The sequence below is a fragment of the Amphiura filiformis genome, chromosome 3 (genome assembly GCF_039555335.1).
Source record: "Amphiura filiformis chromosome 3, Afil_fr2py, whole genome shotgun sequence".
Classification (NCBI taxonomy): domain Eukaryota; kingdom Metazoa; phylum Echinodermata; class Ophiuroidea; order Amphilepidida; family Amphiuridae; genus Amphiura; species Amphiura filiformis.
This window is the reverse complement of record NC_092630.1, coordinates 16,184,381-16,205,880: the sequence shown is the minus strand read 5'-3', so window position 1 is coordinate 16,205,880 and position 21,500 is coordinate 16,184,381. Positions and strand designations below refer to the sequence as shown.

Below are 21,500 nucleotides of genomic sequence, written 5' to 3'. Positions count from 1 at the left end.
TTTTGGTGTTATCTGTCGTTTACATATCCTTCCTAAAACACGAAAGTGCGAATATTTCCAAACACTTAAATTAGCTAAAAATTTAGGACATGTTACAAAACTATATTTTCTAAAATTTCAGAGAATACTTTAAATATTGGCCGGTTATTTTTCACACAGTGACGTATAGGCAATGTCCTATTACCTATAACATACACTAAAACACCAAAGTGCGAATATTTCCAAACATCTAAATTAGCTAAAAATTTAGGACATGTTACAAAACTATATTTTCTAGAATTTCAGAGAATACTTTAAATATTGGCCGATTATTTTTCACACAGTGACGTTAACTAGGCAATTCTCGCTATTCGCAATAAGGGCGCCGCCAGCGGTTTGCGATGTAATCGTGATGTATCATGGGAAAAGGTCGACATCAAGTCCGCGCAATACGAATATTACCATGCTATTACATAGGAACACGTGACAATATTTTTTTAGTTTGTCAAAATAAAGGTGTTACACGCGAATCGATACTCAATAATACTTAATAATGTGATTTGAAATGTGCACAATTAATTTTTTCTCTATCGATTTGCGTGTAATACCGTTATATTGACAAACTAAAAATATTGTCACGTGTTCCTATGTAATAGCATGGTAATATTCGTATTGCGCGGACTTGATGTCGACCTTTTCCCATGATATCACGATTTTCCCATGATACATCACGATTACATCGCAAACCGCTGGCGGCGCCCTTATTGCGAATAGCGAGAATTGCCTATACTTCTAACATACACTATTTGTAGAGGTCACGCGTCAATGGTGAGAGCACTGTGTATTATGTACAGGAAAACGGACAGTAACTGCAGTATGAATTATGCAGTACACTGGTAGAGCTGAGTAAGTTTCCCTAGCCTTCCCCACAAAACCTTTGTAAAAGCAGGGTCCAATGCTCTTTAGACCATTTCAAATTTGTAGCTACCTTTTCAAAATGTTGAAAGTACTCATCAACTTCTTTTTCATTGAATTTAGGCACGAGCTTCACATACTTTGTAACATCAAACAAACCCTGACTTTGAGGAGAAACTTGATGAGTATTTGTCACCTAATTTTGCTAAGTTCTCTTGTTCAAACTGGTACTTTTCCTCAATTTCCTTTTGCTTCAAATGTGTTTCCATTTGCAGTTTCTGTGCATCCAAATCCATCTGTTATTTTTCAAGTTCTAATTTTGTTAGTTTTTCTTTTTCAGTTTTGACCTCTTTTCTCTTGTCCAAAATGGATTCCTCAAAATACTCTTCATCAACCAAAACATCAATCAAGGCATTTTTGATTACCTGTGTTCTGTTGGATTGCTTCATTTTCAAATCATAGTATTTTGCAAAGTCTAGTAATGCAGGCTTTTTCAACTCATTAAATTTCTCCCAAGTTTAAGTTATAGTTTCAAGAAACTCTTCTGCATTGAACGCCATACTGTACTTGAAGACCTTAGTGGATAAAGTAGTTAAGTGCCAAAATACCAGTTTCGAGAAAAATGGGTTTAAAGCTATGCATTGTGTCTATTGACCACAAACTTAGTTACTTTTGTATAAAATTTGCTGTAATGAATTGATATGGATATTGTACTTAATGTAGCTATTTTTCAACGATTTGTCATTTATTGATTTTCTATAATCAATAATCAGTATTTTGTACTTGACTACTTTTTCCACTAAAACCATGGGTCAGATTTAAACAATTGCATTTTTCAAAAAATTGAAAGTTAATAAAATGTTTGACCCCTAGTGACTTATAATCTGCCAATAACTCAATTTCGTCAAAATGGCACTTAACTACTTTATCCACTGGGGTCTTCACTTTCACTTTTAAGACTCAGTAAATTAATGTCAACTTTTTTACAGTGTACTCCTGGACGAGCCCTCAATTGTTACGAGTCGCTACTGATGACTCAAGGCCAAAACACCTTTTCCCGAATTCACTTCGGAATGCACAACAAACACACTGATTAATTAAGTTAACAATATCTAAGTCTTTAATCAAAAGTACGATATGATTTGACAATTATTTTACTTATCCATCAGTTCTCAATGTTCTTGATGTATATCCTGATTCAGTATCCTGCGAAAATCACTGTTCAGCCAAGTCCTCTGTACACTTGCATTTATATATAATCCTCAGCGTAAAATACTTTGCGTATAAAATCCTCGCTCGGATATGGTGCTGCTTTCTCCACACTTATCTCCTTGCGCAGTTCTCCAAACACTTAACTCCCTGCGCTGTTCTCTGTCTCCAAAATGGTGTTATTTCCACCTTTCACACAATTTCTTCAGGAAGCAGGACTGCGTTGCAGTTGTCCCACTGTTTCCACTTATATTGACAGATGTGTTGTTTCATAAACCAGACTTCATCAAGTCGGTAGAAGAATATAATTTCTTTTCTTGGAAGAGGCACGCTCTTTGACGTATTCTAGATCTTCTCCACCGAGCACTACTATAACATATAGAGTGGAGACGCTCACGATTTGGCTGAAGCCACGCGCAATCAGCTTTGCCACGTGACTCGTGCTCGATAATTAATTTTCTTACATATAAGGCATAATGTTGTAATTGCCGGAGACATCATTTATGCAAATTTGTAAATAATGAATTGTAGTGACTGCTTGATTGCAGAGAGTCTAACCAAGCATGTGTTATATATTATTGTAAATTTATCAATTTTGACAATAGCTATATACCTGCTCAACCCGGTAACCTTGTGATAAATTTGAGCTGGTACACAAAAATGGAATTTAAGAAAATGTTTTTGTTTCCCGGAGAAAATAAAACGAGATGCTTTTTTTATTGGTTGATTGTTGTTTCGTTTCAAATTTAGTTTTTTGGTGTGAGATTTATACAAAGTATACCTTAATCAAATACTTAATGTTACTGGTCAAATCAGGTGCAATATCATGTCAGAGAGGGTAATATAAAATCATTCAAGATTTGCAGAAAACTTAATTGTCTTTGATTTCATGAAGCTATATTTAATATACATATTATTTCAGGCAATATAGAAATAATTTTTCTGCATTATATATTCAGTAATAAATAAAACAATGCTGCTCGAAAAAAAGATTTCGTGTGCTCTATGATTAATCAATTTCCCGATACCTTATACCTGTTTCAATGATTTTGAAAAAAATACAACACCTAAAGTCTTAATTTTTCAGGGTACCTTTGTTTACTAAATTACATTACAATCGTGTAAAAACCAGAATTAAAACAAATGAGGGCGTCCTCCTCAGCAAATGTTACAACATGGCTTTAACATATCTAATTATTCATTTGTTTTCTCTATAATACATTTTAAAATAATAAATGCCTTATGAGTTATGACGAATGACAAACCTTCCAACTTTACTCAAGAATATATTGTTCCACATAATTCCAAGCTTGCACAGCGTTTTTTGAAAGCCAGAGATCGCTCAGATTTGGGCTGATGTTGTAGAGCAGACGCAGCGGAACCGTTGCCTGCCTAAGGACCCATTCGTTATGTGTATGAACCGACGCCAACACGCCATCAACGTTGATATTGTGATTCATCGTCATAGGATGACGAACATTGGCTTCGATATCGCCGATTTTGAAGATCCGACGAGGACAAAGCTCATTGGTATCTTCGTTAATCACCCACAAAACGTCGCCGACGTTAAGCTTCTCCGACATGATCGGGGTTGATGGAGGGCTTTCTGAGTCCAGAGCTGCCGACGAATTGATGGTGGCGTACAGTAGGTGCTTGCCATGAATACGTAGGGAACGCTCCTTGCTGTAGATGCCCTGGTAAAACAACTCGCGCAATGTAGATTTGTGGTCATATTCGTCTTTGTAGATGATGTAGTAGACTGGTGAGTATGCGACAGATTTGGTCTCAGGATCGTAACTCTGGACAAGATCACCAATAGCCAAATCTTCCAGAGATTTAAGCGTATCGCGACCTTTGGAGTCTTGCACTCGGACCATTGAATCCATCGCAAAACACCTTTTATTGGCTTTCTTTTTGACCTCTGTGAAGATTTAAATACAAAAGAAACTTAATTTGTCATGAATGATATTTGATGATGGTAGATCGACGTACTAGATTTATAGTAAGCATGTTACGGAGTTGGTCTCAGTATCGTGACTCTGGATACAATTAAAAACAATGATCTATCAACGATTTGATCGTGATATATACGTCCTTTGACCGTTGAATCCATCGCAAAATATTACATATTATTCTCTGCAACCTCTGTGAACATTTAGATATACAGACTTGACATTTAATATGGAATATTTTTCGCAAAATTCCAAGACTGGTCTGGACGGAGTCTGCATAAACCGCACGGGCTAATTATTAATTGGGGTGTGTCGGGAGATGGTCTAAAATGATTGTTTGATAGAAAATGTGCTTTCCATATGTTTACATTATGGTGCATTGGTGCTCATAATGTAGCGAATTTGCCTAAAATGGCGGGTTTAGGGAGGCTGAATTTGAGCTTTGTGGGGGACACAATTTTGGACTTTATGCAACACGGTTCTGTTATTATGAAATTTATAGGGGTTTGAGGTGTTATTTCTTAAACTTCGTCAGCAACTGGCATTCACCACAGCTGAAATACACATACAATGTACCAGGGGGGGGGGGGGGGGGCCAAGATTGGCTCAATTTTGACGTTGTCATTGGTTTTACACGTAAACACAAAAATGTCTCAAATTATTCCAAAACTGTACGTATGTTATTAAGCACTATTTTATCAGTCTAAATCCGTTGAGGTTCGCCAGTGAACCTCATTGTAAGTACTGTTTTTTTTTTTTTTTTTTATGAATAACGCACGATATGTTACGATATATACTGAAAATTTCCCTACGTGAGTCAATGAGTTTACGTGGTGTAGTGGTTATGGATCTCGACTCCCACGCAAAGGGTCCCGAGATCGATTCCCATCCCCGGCAATGGATAAAATTTTTCTTCTTCTTTTTTCTTTGAATTTAAAATTATTTATTTTCATGTGAAAATGTATATATTGCACTGGGAAATTTATTTTGTGCATTTTTTTTCTGTAATGGGGCTCCGGGAAAAATATAAATTGCGTCCATCGTGCAGGCAGTGTTGCCGTCATATTGTCTGTTTTGTTTACGCTTTTGGCTGTTGCCACATTGAATAATGTAGTCCACCATCGTCTGCAATGTACCAAGTTTTTGAACAGGGGAGGAGCTTAAAAATAGGGCTCTTAAAAGCTGTACATACTCAGAAAGTTTGAATGGCCCCTGGGGTCAAATGTTGTAAACGTACGGTACAAAAACAACTATGCGGATTCCTGGTTGTCCAATGAACTCACACTGTTTCTTTGTGTACAGTAGTTTTCGAACATTTGGCCCCAGGGGACCATTCAAACTTTCTGAGTGCGTACCACTTTTAAGAGCCATAATTTGTAAAGCTCCTCCCACTTTCAAAACTGGTAGATCACAGGTGCATTTCAGTTCTGACGAACACTTATTGGTATTTAAGTTCAATAAAATCGCCTCAAACCTCAATAAATTTGATAATATTAGAATAATGATGCTCAAATTCAGAAATTTTACCCCCACAAATATTAAATTCAGTGTCCTTAAATCCGCCATTTTATGCTAATAAGTTTACATTATGAGCGCCATAATGTAAACTAATGGAAAGCACATGTTCTGTCAAACAATTATTTTATACCATCTTCTGACACACCCCAAATAATATTTAGCCCGTGCCGTTTATGCAGACATCTACCATCTTCTGACACACCCCAAATAATATTTAGCCCGTGCCGTTTATGCAGACATCTACCAGACCATTCTTGGAATTTTGCGAAAAAGTATTCCATATCAAATGTCAAGTCTGTAAAAGGAAGTTATACTTTGTAATGATATTTGATGATGGTAGACATAATGTAGTAGATTGTTATTAAGTATGTGACATAGTTGGTCTCATGATTGTGACTCTGGAAACAAGAATTCCTGAAAAAAATTGGTGTCAGTTCCAATTTACAATGTAATTATTATTTGAATGTAATGTTAAAGATGGAATTGCATGAGAAGTTTTGCACTGCAGCACTGACAGGAACATTTAGTGGTAGTTCATTTATCATTAATAATTATACACTTACATACGTGTTTTGGCGCAGCGTCAGCCTTCTATTCTAGCTCAAAATGTTTAAAAAAAATAAAAAATATGCAAATGAGGTAGCTAATTTGCATATTTTGCGATAAAAATCACATGGGATCTTATGACTGCCTCCTTACCACCATCTAACTTAGTTAAATCTCTATACGCCTCACCAGTTCCAAAAATGGCAAAAGCCTTTTTTTTTAAATAAACAAATATGCAAATGAGGTGGCTAATTTGAATATTTTGCGACAAAAATCACGTGGGATCTTAAGACTGCCCCTTTACCACCACCCTACCAAGTTACATCTATATACCCCTACCAGTTCTGAAAAATGGCAAAAAGCGTTTTTAAAAATAGAAAAAAAAATGAGGTGGCTGATTTGCATATTTTGTGACAAAAATAGCATCTGATCTTAAGACTGCTCTTAACCATCACCCCACCAAATTACATTTCTATATGCATCACCAGTTCCGAAAAATGGCCAAAAGCATTTCGACAAATAAAAAAAAGGGCAAATGTGGTGACTAATTTGCATATCTTGCGACAAAAATCGCATCGGATCTTATGACTGCCGCTTACCACAACCTCGTCAAGTTACATCCATATACGCCTCACCTGTTCTTCGAAATGACAAAAAAAACACAACAAAACAATTTTTAAGTTAAATATGCAAATTAGCTACCTAATTTGCATATTTTGCGCCAAAAATTGCATCAAGTCTTAGGGCAGCCACTTACCACCACCCTACCAAGTTACACCCCAATACACCTCACCAGCTCCGAGAAACTTACCTGGAAGCCAAAGGTATTTAAAAACAAAGTTCACACAATACAAATGTATAAGACCCCATTATAGCATAAGGCAATTTATAAGTCATTTTAAATGATTTTAAATATGACGTACATTGTATAATATTTGTCTATAACACAGGGAGATACAAAATGTAGGGATTTGGGTACTTTTTGTTCAATTTTCACAGAAATTGAAGGATTTTGACCCATGTTTTTGTTTGTCTGTTTACCCCAGGGTCGCTGAAACAAAGAATTATATTAATTAAATCACCTAATTTATAATTAATAAAGGACAGAGAAAGATAAAAGCAAAAGTATGCTTCATTTAGTTAAACAATAGTAACATCCCTGTTTATCCCTGTTGTGTACAAAAAATAACTCTATACGACAATGCCAATCAGGATCAATTCATGGATTAAGTGCACAGGCAGAGGGAAATATTGATTTCTCAGCGGATGGAACAGCCATTTTTTCAGAGGGAGTATGTAAATTAAATGGAACAGCTATTTTGGGGCCATTAATCCAGAGGGAGTATGTAAATTAAATGGAACAGCCAAAATGCCAATGGGTATGTAATTTAACTAGAACAGCCTTAAATTGATATCGATATTAATATTGACGTCATAGATTCGATTTGTCACGTGATCGTCAAACCTGTAGGAGAAGGTGTCAGTTCTTCAGGATCTGACACAAAAATCACCAATAATAAAATCTTCGAAAGTTTTGCTCGTGATACGTCATCGTTAATAGGCACTATGTCACTTGATCGATAACGCAATGTATCCTTAAAAAACAAGTTATTTTAGAATATCTCCTGAAATTCAGTGTTACCTTAGAAAATCTACTGATATTTTCCGTAATTTTAGAGAATATTTTGATTTTTTTTTTACAATATTCTTGTGTTTTCTTAGGTTTTATTAAAATGTTTCGTTATTTTGCGTTATCGATCATGTGACAGAGGGCCTGTTAATCTCGTACAAGGAAATTTGACGGTCAAAAAGTTAGCCTGAATGTCAGTGCAACTCAGTGTAATACTGGAATTACACTTATGCTGGTTTCATATTCATGCCACGGCCTGACGCATCATCATGCAGCTTGAATTGAGAGAAGCAAAAGACCAGACCGCTCAAGTACAAAACCAGTGCTCGATCCAACAGAGAAGGTCTGTGTGGTGCTGTGCCGAAATCCCGGGATTTCGGAAGAGCTTGAGCGTGCCTAAATCCCGGGATTTAGGCAAACGAGATGTTGAGCGGAAAATAACGTGCTGATTGCTGACATTGCCAGGCCGAGTCATGGGAGTCCATAGCGCGTCAGATATTATGGTAGCCCTGCCGTAGCTGTCGAAATCCCGGGATCTCGGCAACAAATTTCTGCCGAAATCCCGGGATTTCGACAGGTTAGTCTTGCAGTCTCCAAAAGTGGATCATAAACATGACTCAGATTGTAGACCCCCTCGTCTCTGTTCATCACTCCTCGCCCCTCCTCCTGATCTGACTTGACTCGTCGATCCATCGTGCTCTTTTGTCACTCTCTCTCTCTCTCTCTCTCTCTAAGATTTTGACTCCCCCCATACAATTGATTGTACATGTAGGGTCTACAATCTGAGTCATTTTTATGGTCCACTACCGGAAGTGACATAACTTCCCGCCAGTCATCAGTTGTTGGATCACAACATCAACAAGCTTCGATAAAGTCAGTGGTTCACTGACGAAACTGTCAGCAAGAAAATAGTAAGTTTCTTCACTGGTTTTGACAAATTAAAAACCTGTTTATTTCGTTATTACCAAACCTGATGAACCTGTTTGAAATCAACCGTGTTCAACGAATGTTTTACGGTGAACATGACCTCATACAGAATATTTTTCGGCGTTTGAGCCTTAGATAGTCAGAAAGGAAGTAAATTAATTAGGTGTCAACACAAATTCGTCAATTACGTCTCAAAATGCGTCGATTGCGCAGAGAAATGCGTCAATTGCGTAACAAAATTCTTCAAACCGCGTCAATTGCGTAACAAAATGCGTCGATTGCGTAACGAAATGCATGGATTGCGTAACGAGATGCGTAACGCAAAAGGAGTTTTAGAGGTTTAAAATTTGATAATGATGAGTCGAATCAATCAATTTTATTTTTCCATTTGTTTTTCCATTTTATTTTTGATACGAGTGCGTGAGAATATGCGGCTTAATCTTCGCTGCCTTCGTCCATGGCTCCATCATTCTCCTCGACGCTCTCCTCTCGTACTGACACAGTCCGTCAAATTTAGATCGATGTTTAGCCATCGTCCCCTTCACAGCTTTGTCCACCTCGACCCCTTTCTCTATTTTCTCCAAGAAATCGTCAGTGATCTCTGTAAAAACATCATCGTCTTTGAGATGTGAGTGGCTTTGCAGAAACGTCCATGCCCTCCTCTGCGTACTTCGAATATGAGGTCTCGGACCAAGAGTCTTCTAGCGACGAACTGGAAGACAATGAGGCATATCGTGAATGGTACGGGCTTTTTTAGAAGACATGAGGCGTGAAAATATCACGATGAAGTGGAGAGCGTCGAGGAGAATGATGATGCCATGGACGAAGGCAGCGAAGATTAAGTCGCATATTCTAGCGTGCTTTTAACGAAAATAAAATGGAAAAACAAAATAAAATTGACTGATTCGACTCGTCATGATCAAATTTCAAACCTCTAAAACTCCTTTTGCGTTACCCATTTCGTTACGCAATCAACGCAGTTTGAAGCATTTTGTTACGCAATTGACGCAAATATTTCCAACTTCACAACAACACACAAAAAAAAGATTTCTTAAGATGTCGAAAAAGTCCGTGGGTATCGGAAAACACACAAAAAAAGTAAGTGGGTATTGGAGGCTTCAAGGATGTCGAAAAAGTCCGTGGGTATCAGAGGATGTCAACAAATGTCCGTGGGTATCGGAGGATGTAAAAAAAGGCCGCGGGTATCGGAAAACGTCGGAAAAAGCCGTGGGTATCGGAAAACGTCGAAAAGGCCAGATTACTACTACTACCCTAATTTTGGCGTCAACCCGTCAGCATGTCCGAAAACCGCCGTACCTAAACCACGAGAAACCTGAATTATCACAATAGTTTTGTTCCGGAGTTTTGTTTAAGGAATGGGATATTAACGTTTAGCGTCGTTTTCACGTTTTTTTTGTGGGAGGTGAGAGTACATCAGACCTATCGAATTGCATTATAAATACGAGGAATGTCTTTCTGATATCAAATAATTTTAATTTTTTGAAATCCGGAGTATAATACAAATTTTAGGACAAATTATTAAAATTTGATATTTTTTAAATTTTTGATATTTAACAGTCTTCGAAGTAAACTTTATAAATCTAATGATATGTACTGAAAGTGTATGTAGCTGGGATGAAAAGCCGACGATCAATTGAAAATTTTGACCTTTCATATTATTGATATACATTTTTTCCCCGAAAGACACAATTTTTTGTGTGTGTTTTTGGGAAAAAATTCCATATCTTCAATACGAGAGGAAAAAATTTTCAATTGATCGTCGGCTTTTCTTCCCAGCTACATACACTTTAAGTACATTTGCCCATAAAATGCGTATTATATCGCGAATTTCAAAAAATCAAAATTATTTGATATCAGAAGGACATTCTTCGTATTCAGACACATATATATATTTCATGTTGGCTCACGCTGCATTCCATATATCATGTATAAATTATGACCAAACTTGTCACACAATGCAATAATAGAGATGGAGGTATCACATTTTGTAGATGTTGGCAGATGGATGCCTTGTACAGAAGTTAGTGTGGAGACAGGGCACATAGGCCTACTGTGCTAATACACATTTAAATATCACCAAAACTAAACATGTGTTATCATAGGCTCGGAGTGACTTTGACCTTGTTAAAGAGACGGACCAAATGATGGGGAGAGAGAGGTACATACTCTTTAAAACGGCATTTTATCACTTCTCTCGCCTACCGTAGATGTGGGGACTTAGGGGTCTAATGTGGATTAATTGTATAATTGATGAAAACATATACGTGTATAAAAGAAGCTACAAGAAAAATGGTAGGCCACGCCACATTGATAATCTATGCTTTTAGTACACGGCGAGTTCGTAGCGCACGTGTGAATCAAAATCGATATACTATTGTGCGTGTATGGTCGGATTTCTGTATATAAAACACGCAGTTATCAACAATTGAGCGCTATTAATACACATTAATGTTTTTAAACAAATAAAATTCCAAAATATGGTACGTTTTCTGTCTTTGCTTGTCACGTGGTATGTTGAAGTAATGAAATGGCGATTATATTTTTAAATTTTCATCATAACACCATCAAGCCCTGATAGCCGAGCGGTCTAAGGCGCTGGTGTTACGTCAATACTGTATAGGAGTACATTATAGAGGTTCAATGCAGCGTGGGTTCGAACCTCGCCGTCGACTCTGACAAAATAAATTTCATTTTTTTAAAATTTCATATTATGTTAGGGAAATGTGGCTGGGAGAATGTATGTATGGCGAAGAGTGGTTTGGTTTACTAATTTCATCTGAGATATACTGCAGTTACTGTCCGTTTTCCTATACACAATACACAGTGCTCTTACCATTGACGCGTGACCTCTACAAATAGCGTACGTTAGAAGCATGGGGATTTGCCTAGTTAACGTCGCTGTGTGAAAAATAACCGGCCAATATTAAAAGTACTCTTCTAAAGGTCTAGAAAATATAGTTTTGTAACATGTCCTACATTTTTTAGCTAATTTAGATGTTTGGAAATATTCGTACTTTGGTGTTTAGTGTATGTTATAGATAATAGTACATTGCCTAGTTAACGTCGCTGTGTGAAAAATAACCGGCCAATATTAAAAGTACTCTTCTAAAATTCTAGAAAATATAGTTTTGTAACATGTCCTACATTTTTAGCTAATTTAGATGTTTGGAAATATGCGTACTTTGGTGTTTTAGGAAGGATATGTAAACGACAGATAACACCAAAAAATATGAAGAAATTATTTCCAAACCGTGTTAAGTCTGCAAACCACCATGCTTCCCATTTTCAAGAACGCTGGTTAACAATAAGCACGTATTGTCTCATTTCGTAAACAAAAGCCCACACAGAATTGTTCTCTAGTGCTCGCTTTATAATCGTTCACCCAACTGAAACTATAATCCCAGCTCATTGCTCCATTGTAAGTGTAAAGCAGAAACATATGTTGTGTGTATTTAACCAGAGAAGATATGATTTAATCAGTTGAGCTGTTTTCAATGAGTGTTATCTTGGTTTAATAGCTTTTAAAGGTCCTGCAAAGGTCGTGGTGAATTCTACTGTAGACATGACTGCATCATGTCTTGGTTTTTAGTGACAACCCCCCCCCCAGTATTAATTTAATTTTTGACCTTGTTGGCGGCATTGTATGCAATTTAAATTAGTAACTTTGTTATTTTCAAGAACCACTGTCCCACCTACCCCAAGTGGATGGGGTAAGTGGGACACCATACTAAATAGGCCCTAATTGGGTCATTTGCATTTGTATTGAAAGTATGTTTATTTTTATTAGATAATACCCCTTTTCATCAAATTTTTATAGTAGAGAGAATGTTAGACCCATATTTTACTAGTTTTGTTGAGTTACGAGCTACTTTACATGTATGTATGATATGCAAATTTAGAAATCTGCGCTAATAACGACACTCAGATTATTTGCCAATGTCAACATGGGGCATCATTTAAAGCATATTGAACTAACACCTCTTCAACAAGTCAATCTCTTACACAAGACATACCATCACACGATGGTTGCGCATTTAGTATATGACAAATCCTTGATAATAACACCAAAATGGTTTCTGTTGCAATTAGTGGTAGGTCATGCCATATTTGTCTTAATTTGACTAGAGTAATAAATAATCAAGTAAGCTGAAGATACTCACCATATATATCCGAATCCAACGATGTTCCTGGCTCCTGAAATGTTAAGATATGGATTTAGGGTTTCTCTACCGGAAGTCAATTTGTGCCAAAATTCCTTCCCACAAAGCAATAGGCTTATTGCATAACAAAGGAGATGGATTAACCTCCGAACTGTATCTATTGTTATGCGATACGTTTATTACATTGTGGGAAGGAATTTCGGCACAAATTGACTTCTGCTAGAGAAACCCTGAATCCGCGTATTAGAGTCACGTGGTAGCATGACCACTGACCAAGAAGTTTAAAAAAAAGAAAACGACTGATAAAGAAGAATAAACAGATGCACCGCGGGACTATATTTACACGTAACATAACGCTATTGATTGTTCTATGATATTTTTCGCTGGTACAAAATATATCTAAAACCATGCTACATTCAATTACATTTACATTCAATAGCCATAAATAGGCCCTACTGTATAACCTAGGATTGATGAGTGGTTTTAAAAACGTATAGCAGTGAACAGCATTCTGCTGAAACTAGTTAGGCCTAAATGGATAAAACAAATAATCAAATAAAATATCTGAACATCACAAGCTATCTATTGTCTTCAAACAGACGTGTCTAGTACGAGAATCACAAATGAGGATACTTTTCAACACAGATTTCAGATCGTTTCGTATTTCGATCCTCGTTTTGAGATCCTTGTTTTCGATCGTCCTTAATACCTTCAGCTTTTGTGGACAGCCTTCCTGACCCACGATGGGTTTGGAAGTACAGGTAGCATCTTCCTCTGATTTGACAGTCAAAATGGTAATACATGTAATGGCCACAATCGCTAGGAATGTAATATTCTGAAAAAGAAGAAGAAGAAGAAATAACTGCACGAAACAAAATCGTTTATTATCATGTTTCCTTCAAAAGGACATTTTTAATAGGCGTTCAATGAAACAGTTGCATTCGAACAACAATTTTAATTGTATTTTAAAACCAATTATTACAAATGTTAGTAAGGGGCCGTCCATAATTTAAGCCATTTTTTATTTACGCACAAACTTTTTACCCCCCACCCCGAGTTATTTATTGGTCGAGCTATGAGTTTTAAAATATTGGACGAGAAGAAGTCGAGTCCAAAATTTTAAAACTTATAGCGAGACCAATAAATATTGGGCGTAAAGCATCCAATTTTATTATTATTATGTTTTAGATCCAATATTTTCACACACTTGGACTCATCAAAACATAATAATGAAACCAATGGGACGGGGTTAAATCAACTAGAGCCACTGTGGCTCATGAGCCACTATCGTTTGGCGTTTTGTTGAAATAATTGTATGCATGGTTGGTAGTAGCGTTGTATTGAGCTTGGTTGTTTGTTTTTGTTGAACCATGAAATGGTATCAGTCTGTAATACGGGGTCCTCTCGCTATTCCGAAGGTCCGCCATTCCGAAGGTTCGCTATTCCGAAGGTTCGCTTTTCCGAACGTGTTACTTTACCATTCGCTATTCCGAATGTAATTAAAGGTTCGCTATTCCGAAAAAACGGTTCTCTATTCCGAAGGTTCTCTATTCCGAAAATTCCGAAAATTCCCAAAACACAAACAGGTTCTCTATTCCGAAAACAGAAAGGTTCTCTATTCCGAATATGAAAAAAGGTTCTCTATTCCAAATATTCAAATATGGGTTCTCTATTCCGAAAACTATCCTTTAGTTGATAAGATTTTTGCTGAACCATGAAATGGAATCAAACCATATTAGTGTATGATACTTGCTTACTTACTAACTTACTTACTGAGCAACTTTTTGGCCTGAAATGGACATATCTCGAAATGCTTGACCCCCGTGTGGTGTCAAATGAAAGAGAAAAAAAGTAAAGAATGTAATAAAATATAACCGGGGTGACACTCATCATAAGACCCGGGTCAATATTCATATGGGTCCTTTTGTGTCCTTCGGCAATGATTAAACTGCTGTCTTCAAATTGCATTGTTTCTGTTTAGATTCTGTAAATTCTTGCAATTTGACCTGCGGGTCACCATTAGAGTTTAAAATAAAACCTTACTTTTTTTTTCATTATTATTATTATCATTGTGCAATATGGCTTGCGTGCAAAATGTTATTCTTATCGTCTGAATTTATGATAATCATTATGAATGTAAACGGTAAAGTTCAAAGTTAATTTTTTCCCATTTATTGTTGATAACATTGAATATGTACATATTGTTATCATTAAATATATACAAGCTACAAGCAGTTACACGCGACATAAACTCAGTTGAAAAAAGCCTGTGAAATGACTGCGGGCCCGCACAGGGTCCGTCACTTGACTTCAATTGGACCTTTATTTTGCATAATTTCCCAACGTCTCGGTGGGGGGGGGGGGAACATCCCCTCAAACACCATCTGCGTATACGTAAAACAATGTTTTAAGCAATATTAATTCGGCATATACAGTACAGAGAATAATGGTCTAGGAATTGGGCCTTCATTTTCACACATTTGCTTCCTTTTTCTAACTAAAATTGTACACAATAATAGTAGTGTCAAAATTGTCCACTAAATGGCATCAATTGGGCCTTCGTTTTGAACAATTTTCCAACTTCTCAGGGGCATCCCTGTGCATATGCGATATGCATAAAAAGTTGCCCTTTTCCCTTCTGCTTTGGACATCCGAAACTTTGTTTTTAAAAGCAATAATTCATACAGGGAAGACTTGTCCACGAATGGCTTCAATTAGGTCGTCATTTCACAAATTTTCGGCTTTCTCAAACTAAAATTCTACACAATAATACAAAATGTAATGGTGCACCAAATAGCTTTAATCTCGTAAGGAGGAAATGCCCAAAACTGTCGACTTTTTTCAAACTAAAATTGTACACAATAATAATAGTGCCAAAATAGTGCACCAAATGGCTTCAATTGGGCCTTCATTTAGACAAATGTCCCACCAGGGGTGTCTATTCTTCCAGAAAATCTAAATTATTCCCTCACCCGTCCGCGGTGAGTCACATCCTTCCCCAGATTCTTCCCCAACTGGAATCCCACAAAAATGGACCCAAAAGGGAACATTTTATGCTGGTTGCCATCTACATAATAATATATCCTAATATTTCTTGTTACCCTCCATCTCTGATAGGTGACTAGGTGAGTATTTGTCACCTAGAAACCTACAACTGTTAGACTAATTGTGATTTAATTATTCTACCCTGTCTTCCCTACAAACATCAAATTCTTCCCTAGATGGAACAGTCTGAACACTGAACCATTGCATTAAGGACTAATGGTTTAAATGGAAGACAGAAACAGACTCAGACTGTCAAACACCTCTAGGCTCTTTATTATTTTCAGGGCTGTGAGAAATTTCAGCTTTTTTGGTTTTGATTTTCAGGGTTTTTGTACACTTGCTTTGTACAAAAGAATATAGGATCTTCCCAAATTACAGCTTTTTTTGCTAGCTGTTTTCAGCTTTTTCAGCTCTTTTATATGTGAAGAGCTTGTTTCCAAACCATGTTAAGTCCACAACCACATGTTGCTCATTTGTGTGATACAATCACAATTACTTTGACAAGTTTGACATTAGCAACAATGAGTTATACCATCAACAAGCCATTATTATTTACCACAACAATGCTGCATAACAATATGCAGACTATTGTTCTCATTTGGGAACCAAAGGCCTCGCACAGAATTGTTACTGTGCATCCATCCACTGTTTGCTTTGTAATGGTGCATCCAACTGAAATTAATACCTATAGCATCACAACCCATTGCACAGGTAAATCAGAAACATGTGTTTGTGGACTTTTAAAAAATGGTTTAGAAACAAGCTCTTCATGAGGTGACTCAAACCCCTGATTTATTAAGCCTTAGAATTAAAATTGATCATATGTTGCAGAGATTGCCACTGAACTATTGTATCTGGGAAGGATAATCAAGGATTTGGATCTGAAGTTGAGGTTTACAGAGAATGAGAGAAGACAAACTTGGACAAGTTTATTTTTAAATAAACTTAAAAGTCAACTAATTGGTGGTTTTGTCTTCCCTTAGAATCCCAAATGCTTCCCTATAATCAAATTAAGTAATTCTTGGCCAACCTGGAACATGCGCGTTGCGTCCATGTAGTGTACTAAGCGTGTACGCAGTGTAAGGCGCGTGTATACTTTCTTCTGTACCGCACTATATTCGTGTGTGTTTATCGCGGAGCCACTATAGTGTTCACAGTGTTCCAGTTTGGCCAAGAATTACTTAATTTGATTATATATATATAGTTAGCTACCTTATCCTAACTGAGAAGAAAATGGATTTTGAATGAAATAAGCAGGAACCAGCTTCCTTAATCTTTGTGTGTATTAAATTACCTATAATGTGACCACTAGTCACCATTGCCCAGGGAAGAATTACTGACCCAACTCTTCCCTGATTTGTGCTAACGCATTCCCTGCTTTCCCTCAAAATAATCATTTTTTGGGATAGGAATGGGTAAAACCCAAGAGACTGCTATATATGTAGGCCTATACTAATGCTATGTACCCATTATAAATCTTCCCTATGAATATGACACTTGACAAATTCACCTACCCTGTAGATTAGTAACTACCAGCCAGTGACCATCTATTTCATTCCAAAAATAGTCATAAAACATAATAACACATGCTTCAGTTATATACTTTCCCCCCATTGTTTTATAATTTTAATCTTTCTTGAATCCCTGTTGATTTCCTTCTTTTTTTTTTCTTTTTTTTCCAAAACACAAAATTCTTCCCCAAAGGGGTAAAATTATTCCCTCCCCTTTGGGGGCGATTAACGGAAGAATAAACGCCCCTGTCGACAGTCCCACTTCTCAGGGGGGACATCCCCTCAGACACCCCCTACGCTGCCAATATTTTCTTCCCGTATTAGTATGGGTATTCCGCTAGTACTTTTAATTTTACTTCGAGTTATTGTCTTCTTTGATAACCAAATGCTTATTTATCACAAACTAAATAATTATAGTCATTACAAATTCGTAGTGAGGCCTTTTTAAAGGTTACATTTTTTTACAAAATGATTTTGACTAACCTAACGTAAGTCAAGCAGTTCCAAGGTATAGTTAAGCATCTGCTTGACTAGCTTTAAGCTTGTCAGGCTGGTTAGTCAAGCCTGCTGGACTTGATTGCTTAACTACCTGCCGAAACCACGTTGCTGGAAAAATTACGAAATAAAGAGACCAAAGTATAGCACTTTTGAAATAAAGCGACCAAAGTAGCATTTTCTCTTGTCTGGTAGGATTCATTCTTACAGTTTCCCTTTAGTAACTGATTACAGTGGCTTAGCAAGGATACAGAATGGCGCCCCAAACTTGTCAAAAAATTTTTTGCCGACTGAAATTGTTAATTGTTGACCCCAATATGTTTGTCAAATTTGTTTCATTTAAGGGCTCGGATAGCAACGGTTGGGGGGGGGATTCGGTGTCCCCTATAACACGGCGCTCAGGGCACGTGTTCCCCCTTTATCCTAGCTACGCCACTGTTGATATATCATCTGAAGAAAAACCTCTTACCTGGTAATCATGATGAGAGCAGATGTATGGCCACTTATCTTCTTTGTGAATTGAGACCATGCATACACTTACGAATAATGTCGTTTATTATTAGTACTTATCAATATCATGGTTTTAAAAAAAAATTAGTGTACTGATCTTAGATTCTAAATTTTTCAATCGCAAATGAAGAATATCCAAAATATCACATTACACACTAAAAACCATCGAAAGCTCTTACAAATATAAAATAGTAATGTTGTCAACAACGATGGTTTACAATCCTAAACTTAGCATCCACGAAATAAAGAGACCAAAGTAGCACTTTTGGAATAAAGCGACCAAAGTAGCATTTTCTTTTGTCTGGTAGGATTCATTCTTACAGTTTCCCTTTTAGTAACTGATTTCAGTAGCTTAGCAAGGATACAGAATGGCACCCCAAACTTGTTTTCATCACCTTTATATAACCCGACATTGAAATGTTATTACATTTTAAGAACATTTCTGTGTTTGCTGAGTGCAAATATTTTAACATAATGTTATTTAAGTGTTGACAAATTATTTGGCAAAAAACGTTTGCGACAATAGTTTATAATAACATTTTGAAAAACATTATTGTTGTTGTGTGTTTTCATATAAAACGTTTTAAGATGTTTTCATGACCTTTATATAACCTGACATTTTAATGTTATTAAAACGTTTTTACCTAAACCAAAAGCCAAAATATAACTTATTTATAACGTTTTTAAAACGTTTTTGTGTTTGCTGGGTTAGTACTTATCATGGTTAAAAAAAAAAAAATTAGTGTACTGATCTTAGATTCTAAATTCTTCAATCGCAAATGAAAAATATCCAAAATATCACATTACACACTAAAAACCATCGAAAGCTCTTACAAATATAAAATAGTAATGTTGTCAACAACGATGGTTTACAATCCTAAACTTAGCATCCCCATTATTATCTAAATATTAGATAACTATTATAAGGAAGTAAGTTCAAGGTAATTTACCGTGTTAAACATGCATGTTGAAAGCGATTGCGTTACATATATTACGAAATGAAAAGTTATGAAAGTAATCGGCTTTAACTAACCTAAATCTAGTAAAGTAGATTGACTAACGTAAAACTAGTCAAGTCAGCTTGACTAACCTGAAGCTAGTCAAGCTGACTACTTGTTCGATATCGTAAACTAGTCGGGTACAACATATATCGTTAGTTATATAAGCAGGCTTAACTAGCTTTAGGTTAGTCAAAATTTGAATTATTTACAGGCTTGACTATAACCTATAACCTAAAGCTAGTCAAGCCGGCATGACCAATCCGTTTCAAGATAGACAAGCAGCTGCCTGATAGATGATATTTTAACTTACCGGTGCTATTGCCATCATCACTCACGTTTGAGAATGTTAGTATCCTCTAATTTTAAATGCCAGGCCTATATTGTAAGTTACTTTACCCTAACGCACGTTTGTTCTAAGTTGAAGCAAACAAGAGAGATCACATCACTTTATTATCAACGTCAGCGTAAATTCCCACAATCATGTAATATCAACGTCAGCGTAAATTCCCACAATCATGTAATATTGCTATGTCCTGGTACCGGGTGACACTTAATTCACGGTTGTTCTATTATCAACGCAAACCTATGACAAATCCCGCTGGTTTGATAGCTATAGAAAATGAGACCAGTTATCGATCGGTTATGAATAAATTATTTTTCGACCCTTGCCCATGTTAATTAAGGTTGGCAAATAACGACGCCGTTAGTTTTGCGAACTCTGCCTGTTCAATGCGAGTAGCCAAGAGCAATCCGGTGATGGCGGACTAGTATTTCCGATAGGCACCAGTAGGAAACATATGTCACATAGGACCCAATACACACATATTGTACATGGAAAACACTGTGACAATACGTAGTGTACTCACGGTGAAGACCGTGCTTGGAAGAGTATGCTGTATGCTAGCATACGTATGGTCACAGTGTATCCCGTTGTCAAAATACCACGTACTTTAGTACAGTAATAGCGCCCTCTGTTGGTCATAATTCACTTTAAAACGTATTTTCAACGTAGTGAAGAAATGTTTTAGGTAATATAACACTATAGAATATAAAAACTAGTAATTTTAGAAGTTACATTTCAAGGTTGTTACATTAAGGGGGTACTACACCCATTGATTTTTTTTGTTGCATTTTTTTGCATTTTGTGAAGAAATTACAAAAAATTGGACAAAGTGGTATGCAAAATGAAGGGCAACTCTTCTCGTTTTATTGGTGGCATCGGTATCAATGTAGCTTACATGCTTTTAAAAGTAGAAGCCAAAAGGTGGTACATCACTAATGATTTAAATTCACTTCATTTTGGAAAGCTTACTATCAACGGATTTCGTTAAAATTTTGGATATGTGTTGCTAACACATTAGGGAAATAAAGTTGATATGTAAAATGGGAATAAGTGGTTCCTGATTTCTCTTATGACTTCATGAACTTGGTGCTCCACAACTATCAAAAAGGAACTGGTTAAAATGCTTCTATTTTCAATGTTGAGCTATATTTTGTATTTTTAACTTGCGACATTATTTCACTGAAACTTAATTAAGCCATAGGTAACAGGTTACCACAACCATACTACAGCAATGTTGAAAAAATTGTATTTCTTGTCACCTATACCACAATATTGGGTAGTTTTCCGTAAGCTTAACTTTTGTGATTTTGGTAACTATTTTATATTTATTTGTGAAATCCATCTCAACTAGGCATTCTAAATTGTACTCACCATTTACATCCCAAGGTATATTAGTATATCCACCTTGCACTTCTCGATATATATCCAGTTAAAGACAGAATATCAAAATTTTGCCTCATTATGATATCACAGACTCTCACATGTGTATTCAAAATTGATGCTTAAATTTGACCTGAACCAATTGACCTATAACCTGACATACGGTGACCTAATAGCCTTTTCTTCTCCTAACAACACATATAGTATTAAATTGACTAATGACTATGCATCCATTGTATAAGTGTTTATTTAATTTATTCAGTGTTATATTTTGCATGCACCACTAGATTTTCTATAGAGAGTATAACAAAGGATTTAATGTATTCTATTCATGTAATCTACTTGAACATGTTGAATA

At 36.3% G+C, this 21,500-nt stretch overlaps 1 long non-coding RNA gene across 1 annotated transcript; it reads right to left on the bottom strand.

Moving 5' to 3' along the window:
* Positions 1-12,856: 12,856 nt before the first annotated feature.
* LOC140147642 (uncharacterized) lies at positions 12,857-20,174 on the bottom strand. Its single transcript, XR_011858373.1, has 3 exons — positions 19,730-20,174; positions 13,567-13,692; positions 12,857-12,891 (listed from the first exon to the last, which is right to left on the bottom strand). It is a non-coding gene; the product is annotated as an uncharacterized lncRNA (long non-coding RNA).
* Between the last annotated feature and the right edge of the window lie 1,326 nt (positions 20,175-21,500).